This window comes from Falco rusticolus, chromosome 1 (assembly GCF_015220075.1).
Source record: "Falco rusticolus isolate bFalRus1 chromosome 1, bFalRus1.pri, whole genome shotgun sequence".
NCBI classification, from domain to species: Eukaryota; Metazoa; Chordata; class Aves; order Falconiformes; family Falconidae; genus Falco; species Falco rusticolus.
The window spans coordinates 47,812,567-47,826,029 of NC_051187.1; the positions used below are offsets into that span (position 1 = coordinate 47,812,567).

Genomic DNA, 13,463 nt, shown 5'->3' on the forward strand with positions numbered 1-13,463 from the left:
TCAACATATACTATAAAGAATAGTGATGCAAACATCAGTGGCAGCTGTAGTTTATAAAATGAGTCATTATGACCACTCATATTATGGAAATAGATAATTTTTTGTCATGTTGAAAATAAACTAGCTCTGAGGTCAAGATTCACTGAGCTTTTTGCAAAATACCTTAAATAACTTTCCATTTGTTGAAGTATAAAGCCAAAACTGGAAGTTTATTAACAGCAGAAAAGTAAGAAGTTGATCTGGTTTAAATCTCTTCCATTTGAAGGTGTTATTTTAATTCCTGCTTTGTAGGACTTGGCAAAAGCCGGTCCTTCTGGATGACACTGGCAGTCATGCTGTGGAAAATGTAAGCCCATAGGTGTAAATAACACGCTGATTATTCACTTTTTATCACTGGAGACAATTCAAGCCAATTGACAGATGCTACTGACCACAGCAGCCTGTATACAAAAGCTAGTTCTGGGTTAGTCTCTTCTTTGACACTGCAGGCTATACCAGTGCCTAAGTTCTAAAACCAGGGTACAGTAAGGAAATGTTCATCTCTAATTCTCCTTTATCACTGTAGGTTCTTTGGTTTGCACATAGTCACCTTGACCAAGAGACATCCTTCTAGAGAAAACATCTAGTCAGCCTCACTGCAATCCCTGCTGCACCTGACCTGCTTATAGACAGCAATCACAGTGTCATTGAAGCTAATTTTGCCCAGCTATTTAGTGCACCGATCCTTGAATACAATTCACATAAGGACAAAAAGAAGTTCACTTATTTTAAAAAAATCTCAGATTTGAGTTAATATTAATACAATGTTTTGTATTTTAAAGTTATTGCATCTTAATAAAAAAAAAAAATCATGCCTTTATGCCTGTTCTTGTGTATTGCTATTCTCTTCTTAGCTTTGCGTATCTGTCTTTGCTACCACAGTCATCTCTGATACCCTAATTATTTCTATACTCCAATTAAAAGAACCTAAATGGTACAGGTGAAATTCTGAGTCTGCCAGTTTCAACAGTTATCACCTATCAATTTTAATTAGATCACAATTTCACCTCAGGTGAGAGAATACAAGTCATTAAAAAACTTGATGAGTAATACCCCTTTACAAAAGGATGCTGTGGGTTTTCTAGGGCTAGGGTAGTAGATGGTCAGACCTCTTCCATTCCAACTGCAAAGTGGTATGTAAAGTTCCAATATTTAATCTCAAGTGCTTTAAGGGTATAACACTGCTCATGTTGAACAAGGTTTCTGAAGAAGGCTGTGAATTTTCTGAATAGCTTTTCTTGTTTAAGTTACTGGAACTCCTTCTTCTATTCCAAATCACTATGCTTTCACTGAGACAAAACCAACTCACTGCCTCCCCACACACTCATGAACAATTGTTTCCCATCTGCAAAGGCTAAATAAATACTTTCTAAACTTGCTACAATAAAGGCACTAACGTCTCATAATCCACCTTCAAAAAAGCACATTAAAATAAAGCACCCTCGGCGAGAATTCTGCAGAAGACTGTTACCAGCACACTGCTGTGATCTTCTGTATTAAACCATTTTAATGCTGCATATAAGGTGACAGAGACAGCAACTGTGTCATCCCAGGATCACTGAAAAATAAAGATGTTTTATGCCAGTACTGCTACCTCCCAAGATGCTATTACATCTCCTGCCACACTTCCTCCTTTTCTCCAATCTCCGGGCAATGATTTTAGGCATAGATGATGCAACACTGCCTGCAACAGCCAACAACCTGGGCCAGCTGCCTGCACCAGAAAATCTGAAAAACACAGGTGGGGCCTTCTCAGGAGTGCCACCGCAATCCCTAGCAGAGGAAAGCCTGGGTCTTTGGAGCACCGTACTCCAGTCTCTGTCTTGGTCCTGTCCCCCCCCCCCCCCCCCCCCCAGTCCTGACACTGGAGATCTGGACCCTCAGGACGTGCCAAGCACCTTTGGGGTGGCCGAGCCTGGCCCGCCTGTGCCATGGGATGCTTTAGTTCAGGCTCAGTCCTGGGTCCTGAACCCCTGTAACTACACTGATCGCCACTGCCACTTAAAACAAAAAACACTGCACTTGGGGGGGGAAAAAAAAAAGTATCTCCCTCCAAATCATCACAATTATTTGTGATGGCAAATAAAACAGAGCCCAGATTACTCATGCTAGGCTTCAAACATGAACTGGGATTAAAAGGTGGTCACGTACTGGGTCTGGCTGGGATGGCGTTCCCTTTCCACGTAGCGGCCCACGCGGTGCTGCTGTTTGGATTTATGGCCAAACCAGCATTGCTAGCACACCAGCGTTTTAGCTGTTTCTGAGCAGTGCCTGCACAGCAACAAGGCTCGTTTCTCCCTCTGCCCACCCCAGTGAGTAGGCTGGGGGCAGGCAAGAAGCTAGGAGGGGACACAGACAGACCAGTTGACCCAAATTGGTCAAAGGGATATCCCATGCCATGTAACACCATTATCAGCCATAAAACTCTGGTAGAGGATGAAGAAGGTGGGGGGCTCTGACTTGCAAGGTAGCTGCTGCTTGGACCCTGCTGGACATCGGTCTGCTTGTCGGAAGGGGTGAGTGACTGCCTTTGCATCACTTGTTTTCTCTTTGTCCTTCACTTATTAAACTGTCCTTCTCTCGACTCACGAGTCTTCTCACTTTTGCTCTTCATGTCCTTTCCTCTGTCCGCTGGGGGCAGGGAGGAATGAGTGGCTGTGTGAGCGTACGGCTGCCGGCTGGGGTCAACCCATAGCAGGTAGGAGGTGTTACTCCACCTTCCGCCCACCGGACAGACCTGTTAATGTCCGTGGCCTGCACGTGAGCAGGTGAAGGAGTTCTGTACCCCTTCAATGCGACAAACGTGCATCCAGTCCACTCTCCTCAGAAGACAACCACTGCTCTTTCAAACTGAACATCCTCCCTGACACGGCATAAAGTCATCCCGCCTCTTTCACTAGTTACTTACTACCTACTGATCAAACAGTTCTCTTGGATTAACACAGCAAATGGCTCTCCATTTAATCACCTTTACACCTGTTAGATCATCAGGCCTTACATGCATGTGTCTTCTCCTGGGGAAGACGGGTAAAACTGGAATTTTTATCTCCTCTCCTGGACAAAGCAAGAGACAGGTAAAAAGCACAACCTCTAGCTGGGTAAGTCAAGCCACTGCAGTTCGAGCTACTTACAGGTAGCTTAAAATTCAGCTTTAAAGATGAATTCCACACATACACATATACAATCCTGACAAATAGTACGATAAAAGCACGATATAAAGTATGATAAAAAGCAAAACCATTTTAAGTTGTAAAAATTATTATGAAACCTGCCACACAGACATAAACTTTATTTTAATTCAACCAGGGCCACCTGCATGTGAGAGAAAAAACTCTAACACAAATCTTGAAAGTGAGGACATAACACACAGTAGCAAATATTAAGCTATGTGGGTCAGCCAGAAAATCAAGATCAACTTTAATCCAGGTAAAAATAAATTTTCATCAGTGATCAGTGTCACAGTTGTATACTGAAGAACTGCAGTGCTCTGGGTTTGGTTTTGGTTTTTTTTTTTTGCATGAAATTCCTCTAAAGGTAAGTGGGAGGGCACGTATGCCATGCAATAAAAACTTGCTAAAAATAAGCATTTTGACTTTGTCCTGAGACAATTGCTTCCAGTTGTTCTGCGGCATTTGGTCTCACAGGAGCAGGAGGGAAAAGAAGGGATTGTATTTCCAAATATATAATGGCAATCCAGTGGATAATGCAGAAAGCGTAATTGCTTTTGGCAGGATTCCCACCTTAGACTAAGTCTACAGTCATGTTGTTATTGATGGGCGACATTAGTTTTATAATAGTGAATCACAAGCTGTTCAGAGTTATTAGATTTAAAAAATCATGATGATTAGGACTCACAAGCCATTGAAATATGGAAGATCTATTTTATTAAAGACATTACAAGCAACTGCCAGGATTCATTTCTTTCAAGCTCTTCTACATGATTTGTTTTTCATCGGGCTTATGTTGTCTTTTCTGGAAAGAGTCAACAGTCTACTTAGCAACAAGATGACAAGAATATAGGAAGCTCATTTGGTGATCACTTCTCTGGACAGATTACCCTAGAATGACAAATAACTGGGAATTCCAAGACACAGGGTAAATAATTAAAGGTACCTGAGAAACAACAATTCCCAGAAGGTCCGTTAACTATAGTTAAGTATTTTATATGTGGCTTCTCATTGTACTTCTATTAACATAGCCTGGCAAAAGCCTAGTTTGCCCTTGTTTTCCAGAACACTAAAAATGCGTCATAGTCTTTTCTTCCAACAGCCAGGGCTGTTTGTTCAAAACCAAAATTAAGCTCAAGCCCGCAAGGAGAACTAGGTGCCTTGTCAAAGGAGGGCCAAAACCAACTGCTCAGTTACTAACTCCTACAACTGTTTCTTCTTAGCCTTCCTTTCTACCACGATTCACTCGTCCCTTTCTCTCTTTCACATTTTCTTCATTTCACTGTTCTGTTCTGCCAATGAACTCTATAGGCAGGATAACCTGACATTTAGCCCTGTGGCCGTAACTGGCTCTCCAGAAACAAAGAAATACAGCCGCATACATTCTTTGCCTCTCATCATATAGAGCGTATTTCTGTGATGCGTATCATCTTACACCCTAGAGACTTAAAAAGTGCCAACTGAAGAGTACATCTGAAAATTCAAAATATAAAAACACTCCAAATACGCTTAGCTTTACACAATGAAGTGATGCCAGTTAAGGAATGATACTTCATTTTCATGACTGAAGAACTGAATCTTTAGAGGCACAAAACCAGCTAGAAATAGTTGCATTTGAATACATATGCTTAGAAACTATACCTGATCACGTCTGCCTATGCTACGATTTCCTTTCCAAAGGGAAAGTAATGAACCTAATTATTGTTTACATTCAGTGACAATTAAACTGGAAATTACAAAATGCTCATTTAACTTAATGGAACAAATATCTAGTAATACCTGCATATAGGTAAGCTTTCCAAAAAGTGTTACTATGACTCTTAATATTCTTCTAACTTTTGCAAGTATTTCTAACTTTTATTTATGTGAGAGTTTTGATACTTGGTTTCTGTTCATAGATGAAAATTTAGAGTGACTGAGAAAGTATTTGCCATTCAGTGCTTATATTTTAAAAGCTGTCTAGTATTAATGTGGTTTTATATGTTATTTTGTTATACTAACTTGGTCTACTACAGTACTAACAAAACAGTTTTAGTATTAACATAGGCAAATAAGTCTTCAGTGCATATTATTTAAGCACACCCAATAGAATAATCATCTTCTTACTTCTCAAAGAAAAAAAAAACACAGCACAAATGTAAAGAAAAAGTCAAGCAGTGCCTCGGAAAAAGAGGACCAAATCACAAAGGAAACACTCGTTGGTCTGAAAAGTTGATAGATGAGTCGGAAGTAGTCAGGAACAAAATACAGAAGCCAAATGCCCAGTTGGTAATTTCAGCTTCTGAAAAGCGACATTAAGAACAAGCAGACAGCAGAAAGGAACCACAAACAATAGATGGAACAAAAGTAGCAACAACCACAGCTGCCAAAAGAATTCACATATGATTGAAACTGCATCAGAACTCATTATCAAAATAAAAAACCAAAGCCATTAAGAAAATTGTAGCATAGCAGAAAGCATATTTTATACACTAAAGATTTTTTTTTTTGTAGTAATGCTATATATAATCTGCATGATCTGTTTTACCCATTCAGATTATACTATTACCTTCTATATGTGAGGGGTAAACTTCTTTTCAGGAAGAGTGAATAAGGCATAGGGAATCATGCAAGTCCAAAGTGTTATTTAGAACCGTGAAGAAGCATGTATTTAAAGCACAAATTGAGATGAAGTTACTTTACCTAGGGTCATGGCAAGCTAACTAAAATTGGGAAAAAACAGTTTTCCAAGGCTCAAAGAGCATACTAACTGAAAGAGAAGACAATGGACCAAAGCTTCATGCTAGGATCCAATAAAATGTGGACACAGAAACCAAATAAAGGCTGACATTTTAAAATCCCAAGATATCCTTTACCAAAGCAGAGAGGCAAATCAATGCCAACTAAAACATCAATGGCAATCAGAATTATAAATATGTTATACTTCTGGATAGCAAAACACTGAATTATGTAGAAAAGACCTTCCTTATTGTCTCTTTTTGCAATTTTTAATTCCAGCACCAAAAAATGCAGATTTTTCTCTTATTTTGAGTATTTAAGAAAATCTGCTTGCTTGGAGTCACAGCTATTCGGTACTGATCTAAACTGTGTACCTTCCTCTTTGCAGATTGTGCATATATATATGTATATGTCGTGGTAAAAAAAGAGACAGACCTCACCAGGAAAGATAAGCATTGAATATTGAGCTCACACACAAAACCAAAGACAGACATTGACCCCGTAAATACTTCAGCGACGGTTTCTGCACCTGGACATTCAGCATTAAAGTACAAAACAGCTTAAAGCAACAGCCAGGTAGTCAGCAAACAACAATCCGTAACAGAAAGAGGGTCTCAGTTTTGCACAGATGACTATAGAGAAATCCTCACAGCCTCAGAGAGGGAAGAAAGCAAGATTTAAAGGCTGGAACATCTGCAGAGGACAATTATGGTGGAGCAGATATAAATAAGGTTTTTCCACCTTTTCTGGCAGAAATGTGGTCTTCAGTTATTGCTACAACCTGAACTGTTTGTTGACAAATGATGTGAACAAATGGAACTTTCCACACCATGCTATCAGCAAAAGTGGCTTTGATCATTGTGCAAAATTAGAGTCAAAACCTGGGTTGCTGCAGTACAAAACAAGCTCAAAGACCAAAGGAGAGGCAGATTAATCTATTTCAACAGTCAATCATACGTCACACTGAGGAAAGAAACTTTGTGCCAATATGAGATATTTCAAGCAAGTGCAAAAAAGCCTTCAAGAAGTTAGTGGCCATCTGTTAAGAAAGTACATGATGATATGGCACAGCTTCTCTATATGCTGATGCTGCAATAATGAAAGTGGTAAATAAACATCATGTTCAGACTGAAACAACAGGTCAGAAAAACAGTCTGTTTCAATGACAGTTCCATTCAATTACATATTGCTTAGCTGTGTACTGTAAGCATTTGGAAATCTTTTTCATTGCTAGGACAATTACCATGATGCAAAAGAAATCACTGCAAACACTACTGAAAGAATCATGGTAGAACAATTACGCTTTTATGAATAAGATTTCTGTAACAAATTTAAAATGCAATGCAAGTCTTCTCATGGAAAAACCTGCCCATATTTCACGCTTCTTACACAGCTCTTCCCAGAACTGTTAGGATTCTAGTGTATTTGTCTACATTTCTCATTACTGATAGCTGAAGGAGATAAAATACTTCCCGAACCCCAAATCTGGTGATCTGGCAACTCTTAAATAAAACTTAAAAAAAACCCTGTTGTCTCCAAAATCAGGACATTCTTCAGGAAGCTCCTCTCTCCTGCCTCCCTTCTTTCTTTCCTCCCATCACCCCAAATAAAAAAAAAATGCTACTTCCATTTAATTACATAAAATTTAATTCATGTATTTCCTTCAAATCTAAGAACTCACCTTGCAAATCTGCCTGTCTGGCTTTCTGAATGGGTTTATACCTTTCCCAACAATTACAACCTTGCGGTAACACAAAATTGTGAGTGCCTGACAAGGTATGACCCTAGATGTATAAGCAGGTAATCAAATCGAATCAAAGAAGATAGTACTGGCTTTTCAGAACCAAAGTGCAAGTCATGGAGAAATTGCTTGTTCAAGGACAGGCTCATAGTTTGTGCAATCAGTGTAATTCTACTGAATTTAACAGAGCCAATATAATTTATCCCAACTAAAAATGTAGCTCTCCATTTTGAGCATGACCATTATCACAAACTTTTCAAACCAAAATTGTTATATACAACAGAACACTCATCTCTTCTTCCCCTTAATCAGCATTCCTGGGAGCATCCCTTTCCTGCATTTCATGACACTAATCATCTTCCAGTTCCCAAGAAAGTGTCATTGTGTAAAACTGTATTTGAAAACTTGTAAAAGGATTTGGGAAGAGATAAAATTAACTTAGTAGCAGGTACAATTACTTTTTGTTATAATGTTGGCAGATTGGGATTTGATTTATGAAACTTGATTTTGTTTTCTTGAGCTAAAAGGGCCAACAATCACTCCTGAACAGATTGTCTAACATTGCTTGAGATTGCTTTATACCACCTAAAAGGAAACACAGTTTCAGCACAGTTTCTCTGTTAGAAGGATATAGGGACAGCTAGGGAACAAAAAAAAAAAAAGAAGACTCTGAGGCTGACTCATTAAAATGCTGAAAAAATTTTTGGAATAAATATTTAGGAAAATGCTGAAAGGAATAAAGAGGCTTTCCTGAAGCAGAGAAGGTATAGCAGGAAACACGTAAATGCTCTGTTACTCTCGAAAGGCTTCATACCACATTCTTCAAGGAACAAACTGTTACTTTCCAACTGGTCATTTGTGACATCCGTACACATCATTCTCAGAAAGTCAGATGTTTAGTCCTAGACATTTACTGCTTACATCTCTCTGAAATGATGCAGCCAGGAGCCTCCTTCATCCACCCAGCACAGTCCATCCTACACCTTGCCGCTCCAGCGCCGCCAGCACTGTGGCACGCAGCTGGGCTGCAACAACCTGTCACACCTGCCCTAAGGTCTCAGTCCCTCCGGGCGGCTGAACCCAATTTCAAAATAAGTAATTTAACTAAAACCTTTGGCATAAGCGTACCTCTGCAGAGAGGAATATCACACAAACTAATGATTAAATGTAACAATAATCAAGATGAGAGACCTCGATTTTCTATGCTATCTTGGCTCTAACAGCTTCTACCCATCACAGGAAAAATGACAGACGACTTCTACCTGTATAACCTCCACCCAGCATTATTCCAACCCAAACCACTGACCCACAGCAAAGGCTGACTTACACTTACATGTCATTTTTTGATGGCTTTTCAGCCTGTACTTCCAGACATAGTCTCATTTCCTGTACCATCTTCTGGATTTATGACATTCATTGGGATAATCTGCTGTTAACCAAATTGCTGGGCTCTATTTGTATTTGCAAATGGTCTAACACTCACATGGCACGCCTGCCTATCTGCAAGCTCTATTTGTTCAATGACCGTAGAAATAACAGATATTCTTTATGTGTTGATATTCAAATATCATTCAATAAATACTATTAGTAATAGAAATCAGAAAACCACTAAAATTCTCCTTATTAGGACACCCTAGTGAAGAGCTTACTGTCCTGATTATATGACTTTTTTAATTAAGAGAAGAAGTTATTAGAAATTAAAACAGCATGGAGAGCTTTAAAATGCTAAGGTAAAATCAGCACTCATTGCAAGCACGGGAAGAAAACTTGTTCCTTGCCTCCCCTTCGTTAGTGTGGTGGTTTGACCTTGGCTGGATGAAAGGTGCCCACCAAGCTGCTCTACCACTCCTCTCCTCAGCAGGGTGGGACGGGGGAGAAAATCAGGTGGAAAACTAAATCTCATGTGTCAAGACAAAGGTAGTTTAATAAAGCAAAAGCAAAGGGCACACACAGAAGCAAAGGAAAACACAAGATGTTATTCCCTACTTCCCATCAGCAGGTGATGTTTGGCCACTTGCTCGGAAGCAGGGCTTCAGTACGCACAGAGGTTGTTCCAGAAGACAAACAAATAACCAATGCTCCCCACCTAATTCCTCCTCCTTTCTCTTACCTTTATTGCTGAGCAGGTGTCATAGGGTACAGAATACCCCTTTGGTCACTCTGGGTCAGCTGTCCTGGCTGTATCCCCTCCCAAGACCTTGCCCACCCCCAGCTTGCTGGTGAGGGGGGAACGCTGGAGGGACATCCCCGATGCTCTGCAGCACCCAAAACATTGGTGCATTAGAAACCCCCTTCTAGCTGCCAATACAAAGCACAGCACTGAGGGCTGCTATGGGAAAATTAACTCCATCTCAGCCAGATCCAACACAGTTAGCTCCTTTCACCTCTAACAACTTGATGCATTTCAAAATACATTAAAATTTAAGCTCCTATTTAGGAAAAATCAGTTTAACACTGGTGGAATAAATTCTTGTTAACCAAAACTTACGAAGACATGATAAAGCATATCATTAACATTTACTTTAACAAAGCAATGATTCATCCTTCAAAGAGGAAAATATTACAATATATGCTGCGCTGTGACTGAAAGTGCAGTTCCAGATTTTTTCCTGCTGTGTTCAGATCTCACAGGAGCAGGGCTCAGCAGCTTGGGTGAGGTTTCACACTGTCTAACCTCCCAAGTGTTGCCTACATCACCTGAGCCAATTTGAGCACCTCCACTGTCCTGCATGCTATGTATAGGCATGCACATACGCTACATAAAACTAAAACTAATTTATGGAGGAAACCTGTCCAACATCTAAAATGGTGTGAAAGCATGTTCCCACTCAGCATCGTGACAGTGTCTGAGAGTCACAGTTTATGGGACTTTACCTTTTGTACAGAAATCCTCCTGTTGTATTATATATGCTCTCACCATATAAAAGTTTTGTAGAGGCTTACAGAATTACTAGGTTGGTCTTAATAAAAATATGCCATTCACCCACCCCAACTGCTGTTTCTGTGGTGTGCCCAAGTCATTTCAAAAAAAAAAAAAAAAAAAAAAAAAAAAAAAAAAAAGGAAAAGCCTTCTAGTTTCAAACCACACCTTTCCCTTTAGCTGAACATAGTAGATCTCAGTGTCAGGAAATTGCTGTGCATGTAATAACTCATTTTTGGAAAACTAGTTTTTTCCACCATAAGGATTTGTTTTTATGCTTTAAAACTTTATCATAATTCAACGGAGGTAAACAATCATCAAAATATTTACAAACACTATTTAGTAAATTTGCTTTAGTAAAAGCAAATAGCGCTTTGCAATTTCCCTTGCAAAAAGTCACCCGAAACTGACCCTGCTAAGAGCTTCTAGGCACAGGTTTAGTCAAAACCATGGTCTTTTCCACGCACATTTACATCACGGAAATTAAAATCCACTTGTTCTTTCTATCAAATATCAGAGTAACGTATTTAGCATAGTGTTCCTCCAGAAAACTGCAGGTTCTGGGAGATGCATCAACTTAAAGCAGCCAGTGATAAGACCCCTAGAAACTGATTACCGCCATTAAGAAAAAAAAAATAATTTGCCAGTAATTATCACCTCCACTGCACATCCAAAGGCCAAACTAAGGATCTAGTCTGAATGCCCCAGCCGCTTGGGAGACCTATTTGTAGCATATGGTGTGCTCTGGTCATTCATGCTGTGCCTTTAACTACAGGCACATTAGCAAGCGGGGCACTGCCCTAGGAGACATCTGTGGAATGGAAAACCCGTACTGAAAATTGAACGCATGGATTTATATTTTGGGCTGACTTTAGGTCATCCCTGTGGACTAAAGGCCCAATTACAGTTTGAATGCACTGACAGAACTCCAGAAACACATTTTCTCCGGTTGAGTTTAATAAAAAAAGCATTGTTGCTTGTGCCCCTACCACTCCATAATGAGAAGCAAGCAGCAGAGTCAGGGTTGATTAGGAAGTTTCCTTCAAAAAAACCAAAACACTCCCCATTCTTAACCCAAACTGAATCACTTAGGTGGAGGCACCCATGTAGTTTTTCAGCAGGTATGAAAACTTATTTCCATTTGGACAGAAATAAAAATTTTGTATAATGGCATACCACTAGAATTGATTATGGTGGGCTGCACAAATTTAGGGTCAACTGAGTGTTTTGTGTTCTTTCACTGACAACATTCTAAAAAGGAATTTATCCCAAGATCAGAAGTATTAAGCTTAAAAACTTCTTTAAGATTTTCGTGTTCTTAACAGGTACTTAATTTTTCACACTGATACATGAAGGGGTCACACCAGCTCCCACAAACAAAACCCCAAACAAAACAAAACACAAAGTAAAAGATACTTTGTTTACCCATGTTGACATCTGGCACAGTCCTACCATTAGTGTCTGGTTTGGGGTTTTGTTTGAAGTTCTAAGTGACTGAAATACTCCTAAATGCATCGCTTCCCAAAAAAATATTACCTCTCTTCTCTTCTGTTATTTTTAAAAACTCACAACCTTCAAACAAGTGTCATGATTTGAATGTCTGTTTCATGACACGAACACTAGGCACTGACAAAATACAGTAAATCACAACATAGACCTTGCAGACCGATTTGTTATGCTTACAAGTGGCTATTTAAAATTTCTAGCACAAGTCAGCTGGAGTGGTTGCTGTACATTGGAGAGAGAGTAGTCCGGTCTTGAATAATTAGACTTTAGAGCTATAAAACACAACTGAGCTCCTACAGTTTAAAAAAATTACTGTGCCTCAGCTCTACTAACATCCTCTGCTACTTTTGGCAAACCAAATTGGTTTTGTTTGTAGACTGAAAATATTTCTTGCCTCCTCATAGAAACATCAGAATGATAAATTGTCAAATGACACAGGCATTATTCTTTCATTGAAGACGACCACAAATTTCATAGCTAAGAAAGAACAGCTTGACCAGCTGCTGAAGTTCAAGTTAAACAGCTAAGACTTTTTATTCTATCCTAATATTGAATATGCTTTCTAGTGTTTCCTCTACTTGAAATTCAGTAACTATTTCAAATCTTGGGTAATATAGTTGAGGGGGTTGTATGCTTCCTTTATGCTTCCTTTTTTTTTTTTTTTTTTTTTTCTTTTTTTTCCCTATAGTTAGATACGGGAAAAACATTTAGATTATTCCAAATTATGATTATTAAAAATATTGTTTATCTCTATAAGCCACACTTACTTTTTTTATAAATGCACAGTATTTAACTGAAATGCTACCTATATTATCATAAACTTTGTTCAGGGCAATCTAGTAACTTACACTGTTTGCCCGGAGTAATCAGTTTTTGCACATACAGCATTCTAATGCGTACAGCGTCAGGCTTTTAAAATAGCTTCTATAAATACACCTGATCAGCAAGTAACACAACAAAATCCAGCATTTTGTACCATATGGCATGCAAAGCAGTGAAGTGAAGGGCACACCTAGATCTCAGCTGTGGCATGCCACCCAGTCTGTTCTGTAGCAGCTATCGAACCATATGGCGCATCCTAGGTGGCAAGCCACCACTCCAGCACAGGTGGGAATTCTTCCACTTGAATTCATGACCCATGCAACAAAGCTGAAATCAGCTCTTCTTGTCACATATTCAGTGTCACTTCCATCGTATAAATTTACTTAGGGTTTACTACAAGACACAAACAGAAATTCTGCATTACACCTGTGTATAACAAAGTACTTAATTACACTGAATAGTGTTTAAAAATATTTCCCTTCAGAGAACAAGGCCTGATCTAAAGCTCATTGGCAGTGACATAAACCACAGAACACAGATAATGCATTTA

At 39.2% G+C, this 13,463-nt stretch overlaps 1 protein-coding gene across 5 annotated transcripts in view; it reads right to left on the minus strand.

Moving 5' to 3' along the window:
- Positions 1-13,463, minus strand: part of GRIA2 (glutamate ionotropic receptor AMPA type subunit 2) — a 96,543-nt gene that overhangs the window by 53,126 nt on the left and 29,954 nt on the right. The window lies entirely within an intron of this gene.